Raw genomic sequence first — 14,905 nt, 5'->3', positions numbered from 1 at the left:
CACGTACAGACCGGTATTTAAGTTTCTCAAATACGACACAATACACGCCTAGACGAGGCGGACGGAGGCACAATCGGCTGATTGTCCAACAGACGTTGTACAACCAGAACAAAAATACGTGCATCAGTACGGTGGTGCGCTGTAGGATGTTCAGCCCGATACCTGCAGCCCGCAGGGCTTCAGATGCGTTTCCACGTGCCCTCCCATAACAGTAAACCATGTTTACGTACTCACGAGCACTGTACGTATGGTTAGGCATCTTTCTAACACTCATTCACTAATACCACACTCACTATTACACGTTCACACACTAACTATCCGCACGAGAAAACAATCAAAAGTCGCAAGCGCATTCGACGACCGAAGAAACCGAACTGGCCGCGCGAGCGCCGAGGCCCGAGCAACGCGAGGCGCGAGCGACCTAGCAACAAAGGCGCTGCCCCGCGCGGCGAGACTGACCAATCACAGTCAAGCAATACGTCTACGCGTCTATCGAATGACGTCGAGCGCTACGCTTTGTTTTATTCTTCATTTTCAACTACAAAACGTAATTTTTAACATAACAAAACTTTAATTTCGTTAGTTTAGTACATGCAAGTCTATCAACGAATGAGAATGTAAAAGCGACGGGAAAAATACTTTGTTTAATCTTTGTTAACTAAAGATCCGTCCTAGCATACTTAATAATAATTAATGCTCTTAGCAAGCTTCCAAAATACCTACTCAAAGAATGAATTGTAGATACGCAATCGTTATTAATAAAACAATAAGAATATCAATACATTTTGATAGTTATTTCGTGTAATAAAGTTACGTTCATTTAAAATAATCCCAAACAAGACGATGAATTATTTTTTGTAAATTAGGTATGAAGAAAAGTAATTGGTATGAAAGAAGTGCTAAAAGATATGAAATTTTGTTTAGTTTCTAAAATCAATCGAGTTATAAACAACATCTTATCTTTTATCTCCTATCGAAAGTTAAGGAACAAGAGTTTGTCGGTGATTTATTTCTAGGCGTTTAGATTGCAGTATTAAGTAAGTCAAGTTTTATTTTATTAATTACTATTGTAAAGACGTTAAAGTTATTAAGGTAGAGAGCTAGAAATGTAAGCAATAATGAACCTGTGTGTAAAGAGCATTTGTCATCTGTTTACAGTACTTTTTAATGATACAAGTTTATCACACCTGCTTACTACCTGTGATTAACGATTAAAATTACGTTTATTTAGAATCGCGTGCATGACGATTATTTAAGGAGTATGGAAGGAGTGAAAAAAGAGACTTTTTTATTTAGTTGCTGAAATCATTTTAGTTTACAAAACACACAATCATAACTCCTAACTCGAAAGTGAATGCCTCAATCAACGATAGACGCAACATTGCTAGGGTGTTTATTCTAGGCGTTCAGAGTGGTGTGGTGTAAGCAATAATTTGAGTTTTACTTTATTAATTTCATTACTATCGTAAAGACTTCAGTTATTGAAGTAGAGAGTTATGAATGTAAAGAATGACGAGCCTGATTCAAAAGACCATTCATTATTCATCTGTTTACGGTACTTTTTAATGACACTGTGCTACTTACGCTTATCACACTTGCGTAGGTACTAGGACCTGTGATACTACATTGTGATAGAATGATGGTTATGCACTTATGCGTAAAAGTATGGTTTAGTTAATTTTTTTTAATAATAACCAAGGTTCTGTAAGATTTTTTATTTTGCGGAAAGAAACAAATTCGTGTAAAGGGTTTTTATTAATTAAAGGGTAATTTATTAGTTTTTATAACAAAAACTAAAGTGGTAAGATGATAAGGTGTAAGTGACTAATTTAAGTACTCATTTCATTTTTACAAATTGGGTAGATTTGGATTAAGCTCAGTCCAGGTCCAGTCGTAGTCGTTGAACTCACAGTAGAGTTGAATGACTCACGGGCGAGCGCGGGTTGCGGGGCGTGGGGGCAGCGCCTGAGCGTGTGTGCGCGCGCTGCTATACATTTCTTATTGTAAAGACAAAAGCCTAATTGTGACGAAAATACTCAAAATTTTAATAAGGTTTCTTAGAAAAAAAGTTTCTAAATAACGAATTGAAATTGATATTGTAAAAATGTTGAAAAAAATATTCTGACTTTGACCTTCAATATCTCCTAAACCACAAGTTTCCCAGGTATGGTCCCAAAGAAAAAAATGATCCTCATGATGTGGAGAATAAGTAGCCTTCGGCTTCGGGATAGGTTTTTTTACACCCGTTATAGTGTAAGAGCTAGCACCTAAATATTTTATAACACACATAACTGTGACAATTTATTTCACGTGGGCGAAGCCAAAAAGCTAGTAAGAAATAAAAATTCAATTCAGTAGGTATTTCAAACCAAATTTTATTACATAAACAAACATTATACTAATTTCATTATGGACCCTTAGTATGTGAAAACTGCAATTGACGATATTTCGCACTGTTTTCAATATTATGTATTACAGAACGTATGTGTGATGGGATGATATTTTCGAAAACACGATTAGAAAAACATTTTCTCGAAAAAAAAACATTTATCTCTGGATTTTTTTATAAAAGTTTAATATGACCGTGTTTTACAATAAAATTCCTATAAAATCACAAAGGTATCATGTTTGTCTCTTTGATTTCCTGGCTGTTTTAGATTTCAAAAACCTAAATATATTAATTTATTAACTTTCTGATAAAAATGTGAATGGCTCTTACGATGTCCCCCCCTTAAATCAAAATGTCTTTATTTGGTCTATATGCCCATCATCACTACGTAATAATTATAAAAAAAAGTCGCTTTCCTGTCTGTCTGTCCCTATGTATGCTTAGATCTTTAAAACTATGCAACAGATTTTGATACGGTATTTAGGGTTCCGTAGCCAAATGGCAAAAACGGAACCCTTATAGATTCGTCATATAGTCTGTCTGAACATAGAACGTTTTTGTGCACTTTTTAAAATGAGTTAACCAAGTATATGGCTATTAGACTTGCACACGTCCGTCCGTTTTTTGTAGGATTAATATAATTAATAATAAATGATTTTAATTCTTAGATTTTGCTTAATGTGTATAGATTTAAATTTTTAGTATAAATATAATTTGTATGTAAGTGGATTATTTATGTATAATATTAATATGTATTTTGCTAATGATAGTTAATTAAAGTATAGTTAAGCCTTTATTTCGCCTGAGATACAGGAATAAATTTCCTAGTTCAGGCACATGTATAATTTTACCTTTTGTAGCATAAGATTAGCCTAGAGTTTAAACTGTCAAATAAGTTATACAATAAAGAATTTATTTATTTATTTTAATTAAGTAACATTTATTTTTTGCATTCGGCTCTTGGTCTAACCCAAACGAAACACGAACAACTAATGAACTAACAATGAACAAAGTTGATAAATTAGTAATATGTAAATAATGAATTTGTTTTACGAGCTGTCCCGGCGTACCCGCAAATTAATATAAAGTTGTTTAAGTGATTTATAAAATCGCAATATTAATTTTTGAAAGTAGGGTCATTGTGCTGGTTTTCTATCTAACTTCGGTTTTCGTCCATTTCACTGAGCTGCCATAAACACATGCGTAAAATTTGAATACAAAGTATTGTATTCACAGAAGGCAGTAGCCATCCCGCGCTAGTTTTGTTGCAATCTATAATGCCTAAGCAACAGTTCTACCTAAATGAAAATGTAATTTAAAAAGTAGTGAGTTCCAAAAAATTACGTAAATGCGCGGCCATACACCGGTCACCGGTACATTGCAGAAATCATCGCGCTAGAAAAAAAAACGTGCTGACAGGAAAAGTTTTTGGCACGTATGTCTAATTGATAGCATTATAAACACAATTTTAAGTGTTTACTAAACTTCTTCATACAATATTAAATGTTAGATGACTAAGGGTCATTTTTTAAAGCAAAGCTCAGGTCATATAGCAGGCAAATCAACTCGGGAAGGGATCAACAACGTATCGCCTTTTGTGGCATGGAGGTAATAGTGGAGAGGAAATATAGATCTATACAAAAATTCGACAAATTAATGACAAACAGCTGTTTATCTCTTTCTAACTTACCCCTGGTGATGTATAAAAAAAAGAAATAGATAATGTTTGGTCAGTACTCATTCTGGCAACATTTTCATGTGACGTCACTAACTACCTGACTTGTGCCGAGTAGGTACCTACATACAAGATTTAAGAAAACAACATATTTATAGGCAATCAGCTGACAACTACACGCACACACACACACAAATACCTGTCCGCTGATTGCCTATATTGCGGCCATGTTGTTTTCTTAAATCGTGTATGTATTTATAATGCGTGTAAATGTGTGCGTAATGTACCGAGTACGTTTATTTTAAAGTTACGCCAAGTCCATGAGACATTGATATACGTCAGTGTTTTGCGAGCTGTCATTGCCCTTCGCGCACTGTCATCGGCGAGGCAAGGCGTTTACGTTACGGTGCGTATTGTGTGTGCGTTGCAGTATGGACTTTAGTTGACTGCCTTTATGAGCACTCGAACGACATAAAATAATATGATACATTTATGTAAGGGTATTTTAAGATCACAAAGTTGGCAACTCCGATAGTTGGACGAAAACCAGCGCAAAGACCCTATCCTGTTTGACACCTATAATAATTGACAATAGCTGGCTCGGCGAACTTCGGCAAACTAATGTGTGACGTGAAGTGCCAAATCGCGGAAAATGTCGGAAGAAATACATGAATTTGCATGAATTATCATGAATAACAATAACCACTTATTTACCTCTCAGTGTCTTCAGGCAACTTAAAAAAAGTATATTGTATGTTTTTATTATTATTTAGGCAGTTAAATACTGCACAGTATTTTTTACACAGTATTTTTTTATTTTTTTCCATAATACAAGAGTACGCGTGCGTGTGTCAATGCTCGCTCGTATCTCGTATGTGACGCCTTGTCGAATCGCCTCCTGTAGGTGGGCTATCGTGCGTGTTTTGTTTTCGATGTGAACTCGCGGAGATGAACAGGCCTGGTAATAGTAACAGTTGTCAAATCCTAATTCGATATACATATAGTTTGGAATTGGGGACTGAGTCCAAACAGAGGCCAACTGCCCATATCCCATGCACTACTTGTCAAGTATATATTACAGCATTTACAGCCAAGTTAAATCTAGTCCCATTAACGTGGCGCCACTACGGAAGCAAGACGTTTTAGCTGCCCCCATTCTTTTATGTCGTGTCTCAGGGTGAGGAATCGTTTTGCGTCGCGCCCCAGGGGAGCAGATGGGGCAGACGGCAGACGCTAATCGCTGAGCATGGGCCGGCACCGCACTGCGGTTTGCGCATCGATCCGGCCTATCCTGGTATCCCGGACACTGCCTTTAGGCTAAGGACACACGCTTAATGACAATGAAAGATCCTGTAAGTGTCTCGAAAAAAGCTGGAGGCTGCTTGACTATTGCTGAATTGAGGTCGTTATAGAAATCTCACATTTCAAAGTGAGAGCGGACTTGATATCCAATCATTCCAGTAATTCTGTCAAAAAATGAAAAGATAAAAGTTTCAACTTTTCTTCATTTAAAAGCGAAATGCATTTGACGAAGCATTTGGAAATTCAACAAATAGACAAAAACCACAAAGATTTTTTTTATGTGACAGGAGGCAAACGAGCATACGTATCATTTAAAAATTCAATAGGAGAAATACTATAACCTCTAATTAACTGTAGGTGTGACTTTAGCTTTAGATTCACCAATATCTAGCCAACTAGTTTCACAACCCACGTGCATACAACTTCGACAGCAACTTTAACTCGAGGGTACATCCATCCCCTCTTTGCAGAAAGGCGGATTTTCTTTTAATTTCATTTATATTTAAACCAAAAATCTTTTATGGATTAAAGAATTTAGAGATTAGCAAGATATTCCAATATGATACTAATTAAAAGATAGAGTAGGCAGAAATAAGCTTTTGGGTAACGTGATCTTAAAAAATATTTTTTCATCTTACCTTGCTGAAAAGTTATTCAGGCAAGAAAGATACAGTAGAGAAAAGAGTCATATAGATTTAGGCTTCAACATTTATTAGTTTCTAAAGATATATCATAAACTTTTTAAGCCCTGAAATTGTTCGAAGGCTTGGAAAACATTGCTCTTTGCAAACATGAATTCAATCCCCTGATTTTACAAGAGATTTGTTGCTTTTTATGCATTTTCTATTATTTGGTTTGATCCAAGATGACGAGTTCTTCCATCCATACCAACAAAAACAAAATGAAATGGCACTCTCATTAAGTAACCTAAGACTTCCATAAAAAGGCAACACATTCTGGATCTGTGGTGTGGATTTCAATGGGCGGTTAGGATCGCTTACCATATCGACTATTTGAGCTATCGAGCCTTCTTTTATAACAAAAACCTAACGAAAAATGTTTATCCAAGACAGTCATGTATCATCAATTGAAAAGGTCTCCTAAAGTGAATTGACGCGATCACAAAGGGTGTTTTCGAAAGAATGTTTGACGTCGATCGATGTTTCAAAGTATTGTTTGTACAGCACATATTTGTTGGAAAATAGCACCTATCACAATAACATAAGAACTCAGTGTTAGCTTGATGAGCTGTCGACAGTATTCACGCGAAAGGCTGAAGTTTACAGACATGATACCAACGGAACAATTTCCTGATTGAAATTAGGTGTCAGTTGTTGTAAGAATTGGTGCCGAACAGTCAATAACCCGTGGAAATGTTTTGGGGAATATATTCCAATACTCTAAAGTTCGAAACAACAGTAAAATTAGCATGCCAAAGGTTATAATGACTCAAAATAAAACCAGGTTGATCTAGAATCAATGTTTAAATCAATACCATATTAAAGCCAGTAGTTTAAGACTCCAGTACAGAAGTTCAGATTCAAACCGCTGATTTGCCTAAATATTATGAATCAACCAATTACAAGTTGAAATTAAAGTTCATATTAAATTTTGAGCGCAATTTGCAGGCCTAAATCTACCTTTGTATTTGCATTCAATACAAAAACATGTCATTACTTCACAAAGTACACCACAAAGTAATTTTCCAGGTGTTAGTTAGCCAGTAAAAATAGTACACCGATAGTCCGATACACGTGTACTAAGCTACCTTCTGCAAGTCACGCCAGCTACTGCAGACACGTGATTTCGATTTAAAGGTAGCACGAGCACGACAACTTACTAATTATTTGTCACGGTTAAGGAAAGACACGATATTGCCAAGGAGAAAGCTGATCCGATATTCAATATTTTCGATTCGCGAATATGGGCGCTGTCTTTCTTTTTTACGGTATCGATGCTGAATCAAAATCTACACGAGATATGTATGGTGAAATATAAATTTATTAGTATCTTGGATTAAGCCAGACTATGTTGGATTTTCGACAGTTAACAAAATTAGTAATTTTTAGTACGATAAAAATCTGCATTGCATAAAACCTTTTGGATGGAGACGTCCGTCCTACTCACTCGTTGTAGGAACATAGAAAATAAACTGAACTAATTACATCATTATCGCTGGTTCAGGAACGAAGAAGTATAGCATCCAACGTCTTCAAGACGGCTTGAGATAATTTCTCTGCAAACTACAACAGCCGCTATAGAATTAGCCCGACAACTGACGTCCCTTGATAGAGCTATTGAAGGCACGATAGTGTCCCCTTCAAACTTCGGACACAGGTCGGCCGAAGTCAAGATTACTTATACCAGAGGGGTTTGTGGGTGGCTCTAGCTTGACATGCAATCTTGGTGGAAAGCCATTTATTATCCTGCAATGAGTATCTGGAAATGGCTATTTCGGTGGCTGAATTTGCAAGCAGTATCTAGAGGGGTTCCCAAAGTGGGGGACGCGCACCCAGGCGAGGCGCTAAGACCTTTAAAGGGGGGCGCGGGCTATCTGTGTAGTTAAGTATTTAAAAACCTGCGACCGCTGAGAGAATACATTCCAGATCCAGACTGCTCGATACGACCAATAAATATTCTGGCCTGCAGGATAGGCGGCGCGGATTTCTTTTATGGTCGAAAGGGGGCGCGCGTCTCAAAAAAGTTACGGAACCCCTGATCTAGACGAAAAACTCATTGTCTGAACAAAAGGCAAAGCGAGGACCAAATGAAACTTTATTAAGAATGAAAAAAGTTGTTGAACAAAAACATAATGATAAGTGTAATCAACTGAAAACCAGTCTATGCGACGCAGTCGATGCAAACTCACGATCATTTGAGTGCGACGGTGCAGAAAATCGCTAACGACCGACTGGCTGCATTAGTCGTGGGTTAGTTATTATCTAAATTAAGGATAGTAAATGCACTACCACAATAAGTTTGCAGAGAAACTGAATAATGAAGCTGATATTTGTTTTCTTTATTTTATCCGCAACGAAGAAGCTCTTGGCCTGCATCTCACTCACCTAATGGAAAGTGAGGATCAAGCCGAAGGTGGAAGTGTGCTTCACCAATATTCCTCAACCATAAAGGAACTGGCTATCTTAGGTCTAACTGCCGGAACAGAACACTGCTGTTAACAATGTTTTTTGACGACAAACGTTATTAACATAATTATGTTGCCCCTTTGTGACCTTCACTAAATTTTCATCAAGATGCGCAAAGAGATTACTTAAGCAGCAGATTTGTCGTCAAATGAGCGAATCTCAAGTGAAGCGAGCAAGCTCTCGAAGGCAATTGACTGTGAACTGTGACGGTGTGGTTAAAGTACTGGGATACATTGACCGAGCAAGGTCGAGGTACGCCTTTGAAATGCACTTGAACTTCACGAACTAAGAAGATGCGATGACGAGATGATACTAGATTTTTGAGCACTGGAAGCTTCTAGATTAGTCCATTATCGATCTGTTTAAAGAGTATAAAGACACATAAAGACGTTTCTAGATCCAAAGCGCTTGAGTTGATCATCATCAGTATACAAAATCTGATTGTGTTGTTTTCCTGGTTTCATTTCGGACATCCTAATCTGTCTGATAAGTGTGTGAATGATTCTGTTCTTTGAACACTATCACCACTGAAGAATTCTTTAACTTAGTTGGACTAAATCAATGAGTACCGGAAAAGTGGCGATCGAAGTGGCGAAGTTAGCGAAAGTTCTCTTAACTAAAATCAAGAGCGACGTACTAATTGGATTTAAGTCAATTATTGGAGACTGGTGGGAAACCTCTTGCATTTGACACCACCTCTTAATCCTTCAAGCTCCGCGAATCTAGACACAATAGATAAATCAATTGTTATGACATTAATTAATGCCGTCTGGGACTCAATCGGTTAATAGAATTGAGATTTTTTTAGGGTCAACTAAGTCTAGAATGTAGCCGATTTTTTAAAGATTCAAACGTAACATAAACGGATAACTACCCATTTTGCTCTACTTTCACACAGCTCGTGAGAGGTGCCAGGTGCCCCACTAAAAGAAACCTTCGCAAACTGAAACTTAAGCAATACCTAAATATGTAAAAGCAATTTACTGAGACCCTAGCAGCCCCGAAACCGTTTTCCCCTTTTAGGGGTGGGGGTATTTGTCGCAGTTTTATCGCGAGCCCATAAAAGTAAATAACTTGGCACGAGACTCTTTGATTGTTAAAAATTCCTTGTTGAACTGCTGACCTCTGCAATTGTTCTAAAAGGGAACCAATCAAGAAATATTCTAATGGTATGCCTTGTTATTTGTACAGTCTATTGCTTGTATTTTCGGGTATTTATCTTCTACCCGCATCATGCTTTGCTCCATTTGTTTAAAGTACTAGTATGTAGAATAATTTGTAGATACAAAGTTGTAAATACCTAGACTTTCGTGTTTCACGTTATCGCACCAACAAATTAGCAACAATGTTCTAATTAGTTGATATTCAAACCTTGATTTTTGGCCCTGGACAGGATACAGATGCCTTACGAATTTCGTGTTTTAGAAAGGACCCTCTCGTCAAGGAAGGACCTTCCTTCAAATTCAAATTAACTACAGCCAAATAATTTATTTTTTAGCAGGCAAATAACATGTGCGACCTTGACACTACATTTGCCAATTAAATTTTCTCCGCGTTACTACGTTACTAATTAGGATACATTTATAAATAGCTTATAGTCATAGAATTCTGTATTTATTTAGCAAACATTGCCTTCGAGGCTATTTTCGATATTCCACGACCTTCGGACATTGACATTCGCCAGTTGGCACTACTTTATGGTATAGTTTACGCATTTCCTTACAAAACTCGATATATCTTCAGTAATTATTTTCCCGTCAAAGTTAATCATAATTTACAAATCGTAGCTAATAATATGAAAGGTATTTGCAAGATAGTTGCCAATGTCGGCCTTAGGCTATAATGGGAACAAACGATCGAGGAAACACCTATTTGGTGTAAACTTCCACGTCAGTGATTTGAAATTCTTTCGCTTTTTGTGATAGCGTGCTAACTTTGAGACTAAGAGCTAGTGAACGCCAGACCTACGTCATTTTATAAAAGCTGAAAGTTTGTCAGCGTATGGTCCCATATAGGTCTGGCGTTCACCAGCTCTTAGGGCTATATTTCACCGGGACACCATGGCGGCGCAACCAGTCGCCGGCTACCAACAAAATGTATGCAGCTCTATAGAGAGTTAGGGCTATATTTCACCGGGACACCATGGCGGCGCAACCAGTCGCCGGCTACCAACAAAATGTATACAGCTTTGCGCAACCAAACGGACACCAGGTGAGTAACTCTCTATAGAGCTGCATACATTTTGTTAGTAGCCGGCGACTGGTTGCGCCGCCATGATGTCCCGGTGAAATATTATAGCCCTTAGTCTATTTGGCTTCTCTTGTTCTACCCTCGGCACTACCTGTATCCATTAGGACAAGGGACAAGTATTGCCAAGAAACGGCAGTCAATATTATGTAGAAGAAAGGTTCTCGAGCGGAGACCTAAAGTCTGATTCTTTAGAAATTTCTATATATGTAAACAAATATGGCCTACTGCAATGATATTATAGAACTATAGATATGTTACCTTCATAGAAATTACGATTATAATCCGTGCCGAGCTATTCCAAATTGCACACATTGACAAATGTAACTGATAAGTGAAACAAAAGATACGAAATAGCACGCAAATGAAAGAGATAGCTATAGTTTTAACGATTCTGCACTTACTAATCTGTCGCAGCGCACGCATCCTTATCGCTCTAACGTCAAAACAAGATCGCTTTCTCTTTCTTAACTTGAACATGGCGCATGGCGTCTTGATTGTTTGCATAAATAATTGAAAATATAAATACTAAATAATTTTGCATAATCACATGTGGTAAGAGATCCATTGTATTTTGTTTACTTTAGAGTCATAATTGGTACACTTTCGAAACACACACGATGGCATTTTTTATTTATTTTGGTAAGAACACAGGAACTTACGGTGTGGTACGCACGCGATTGCGCACGACGCAGGCCACACGAAGACTAAACACAAGACGTCCCAATTGGGACGTATTTGAGTATTCACAGCGCGAGCGCTTATAACATAATATCTGCTTTTGTTTTTATACTATAATATCATTGGCCTACTGACATTGACGAATTTAAGAGCGGGCGTGGAGGGTAGGACCACAAAACCACGATAGAATGGTAGTAGCCAGAAATTTAATGGAGGGTAATCGAGAATTTATTTCATAACAAGGTAGCATTAAATAAATTAATAATTTAGTAGGTGCAGTAATAGGTAGTTAATCAAGAAACACAAATTCTGGCATTCTACTCAACCTAAAAAAAGTTGTGTAATTTCTAATTTTAAAAAATGTGGGTAGGTGTACATAGACGATATTTTGCATTTGCACCTTGTTTTAAACATTGCAGCTGTAAATTAAATAAACTACCCACAAAGAAGATTCACTAAAGTGATGTCGTAAGTAAATTTCTTGTGTTTCGCCAACCGCAAAGTATCAAAGCCCAGCTTCATTAACTTTGCAAAGTGAATAAAGTAATGGTCACAGTTAGGGATGTGCCATTACCCCTAGGTCGGGAAGATTCCCGGTATCATTAGCAGTATTCCCATTGAGTGGGACTGGGAATATTAGTCCAGTTAGGTGACAAGGGAATCAAGTTAAAAGCAGAGATTTTAGCATAAATAATTTATGATGATTAGTGTAAATATTAAGTTACATTTATTATTTGCCTTTTGCATTTTGAATTTACTATAATGAAAGAAAATTATGTTCCATTTGTGTTTTAAAAACTTTTGTCTAGATGTCAATTTTTAATACAAAGACTGATTTGCTTCTGATTGGAGTATAAATAAAGTAATGAGAAATGCCATTTGAACAAACTTTAGTAAGGTGGTACAGTATTAATTTTACATAATTTCTTATTGATTTACGAAACAATGACTAGGTGACGAATGACGACCTACTTGTAGACTTCACACGTCTCATTGATTGTCAAAATCTCATTGTTTTAATAATTTTTTAAATGGTTTGGAAAAAAATATTCTGTCTAGAAGTAGAATTTTTCATGGCTCCTGAGGTGGAATTGTGTAAAGCAATCGTAATCATTTGACAGTTCATAACGTACGATAAAGTCAGTTATACAAAGTGTTTGACAGAATAATCATATGTTATGAACTATCAAATGATAACGATTGCTTTACACAATTCCACCTCTGACTGTTTGAATCAAATTTGCCCCTACCCTCTAACTAATATTTCTTATTAGAATCCTAGTTAGCTATTAGTTTTTGCTGAAGAAGAATTAATTCAATCGCAAATAAAAATATAGTGGTGACATTTGTATTAAAATCAATCCAAAGACTCCTACAGCCATTACCTATTTAGTTAAGAATGTTTTACAATATAAAATTTTAACTGGACCACTTAAAATACTATTGGAATTAGTCAAATGAGTAAATAGTACGTACCCATTTAAGGTTTTATTGTAAAATAGGTTTAAGCCACAACTTTGTGGGCTCCATCAGTTTATTATCCAACATAGTTAGGTAAATATCAAACCGAACCTGACTACTAACCATTACTTTACAATCTCACAGTTCAAGTAAACCTAACAGAGTTCACAATAATTGTTTAACTATTTTTTTATAGATAGAGCCCAATTAGACATTCAAAAGGCTTGTAATCAGGATTTTAATGATGTAATGATGGAGAAGTTGGAAAACTTCTGTGACAAAGTTATTTATTTCTTTGTACACTTCGCCCTAGTTACCTACCTACAATTTAATCATGGGATTGTAATGATCTACAGGTAATTATCAGCAGATTTTAAGTAATACAAAATAAATGATGAGAACAAAAAAATAACCTCCCTACAATTTCCATTTCATGTTCGGGTGATAGTACTCTCTTGAAAGTCGCTGCGTGAATTTATGGTAATTAAGTTATGTAGGCAAGTCCATGTTACACTAAGTAGTTCTTGTTTTAGACAAAAAGTTTATGTAAAGAGGTAAGAAAGTAAAAATTATCACTTACCAAAATACTGTACTCGACCGGACGATGCTAGAAAACAGCTCGGACCATCGCAAGACGCGTTTGAAGACACAAAACACTAACAAAAACAAATGAAAGGCTCTTGATAATTAAAATAACAAAAGGTCTCTACAAGAATTTAGGCACTTCGGTTCGATTTCTCGGTAAATTTGGAAGAACTTGGATTATTTATACACTAGAATGTCTGAGGTGACTTCTTTTAATTATAAAAACGAGTTTATCAGTTAATTTCTACCCTACTTTACGTGAATTTGTTCTCGCGGGTCAAAGGAGCAGACATTACTCAACACGCACATTCGTTCGAAAATAATCGAAATAATAATTCTCGGCCTTGATTGGCTAGAACCTACGAATCAGTGGGTAGACACTTCTCATACAAAGACTAGTCTCTATATGTAGCAATTGATATACAACCTTATCCCTTAGCAATAAAGTGCATTTTGGATTGATTTCACTATAGCAGGGGAACCCGCGGATCAATACCACCATACTAAAAATAATTGTTTAGTGTCCTTATGTTGGTAGTATTGTTAGTTTGACAAATGAAAAAAAATGTCTGTCAATTGAGTTTGAGTTTTTAACCGGCGAATTGATTCGTGTGAAGTTATTTTCTCAGATTTGGTGCAATATTACTGTAAATAAACTTTTCTGTCGTTTACGTTGAGTTGATTAAGTTCCTCCGTATCGGGCGTGATAAAGTTTGCTGTTCAGTGTTATGTTTTTTGTGAGATAGAGACTCTTTTAAATAAGCTGTGTTTCAACTTCTACAGAAGTTTAAACTCTTATTTACTTTTCTGTTTAATGGGTATGTTATCTACTTACTTGAAATATTAGATCTATTACAAATCTATTTTTCATTAAAAACAACCTTATGTGATGAAAATGTAAATGTACTTTCAAAACTGGTAAATGCATGAACCAGGGCATTGACACTGGTTGGAGAGAAATTATAGGCTTTGTTTAATTAATACCTATTTCATTTTAGGCTTCTACTGATAATGGAGAGTAGAAACAACAAGAAGTGCGTTATTTGTAATAAGAGGCGAAGTCGTGGTGGATCACCCTTACTTTTGAGTAGGTTTCCTCTGGATTCTGACCGGTAAGTTTCTAATAACACTCATTTATTACAAGATAATTTTACTGATTGTGTAAACTTAAAGGCTGGGATTAATATTTTTAATCATACAGTAAATAACCATAACCAATTTTTAATTTCAGTATTTTGTTTCGTACTCTGTAAATGAATTGCATAACAATACTAAAAGAAATTAGTTGATGAATAAATTTCAGTTTGTTATTCTTTTTCTTTTCTAATAGGTATTTCTTATTTCAGTTGTCGAAGGTGGGTTAAAAATGCTGGCATAGAAGACTTAGCATATGTACCTATTGAAAAGTTACACCAACTT

At 36.2% G+C, this 14,905-nt stretch overlaps 1 protein-coding gene across 1 annotated transcript in view; it reads right to left on the bottom strand.

Annotated features, from left to right (window-relative positions):
* LOC135074740 (monocarboxylate transporter 14-like) overlaps positions 1-13,852 on the bottom strand; it is an 88,753-nt gene extending 74,901 nt beyond the window's left edge. The window contains exon 1 of the mRNA XM_063969107.1: positions 13,482-13,852. The gene's annotated coding sequence lies outside the window, so the exon portion shown is untranslated. The remainder of the gene's footprint in view (positions 1-13,481) is intronic.
* Between the last annotated feature and the right edge of the window lie 1,053 nt (positions 13,853-14,905).

This window comes from Ostrinia nubilalis, chromosome 9, assembly GCF_963855985.1.
Source record: "Ostrinia nubilalis chromosome 9, ilOstNubi1.1, whole genome shotgun sequence".
Lineage (NCBI taxonomy): Eukaryota > Metazoa > Arthropoda > Insecta > Lepidoptera > Crambidae > Ostrinia > Ostrinia nubilalis.
The sequence above is the reverse complement of the archived record's forward strand: the minus strand, read 5'-3'. Positions and strand labels throughout refer to the sequence as shown.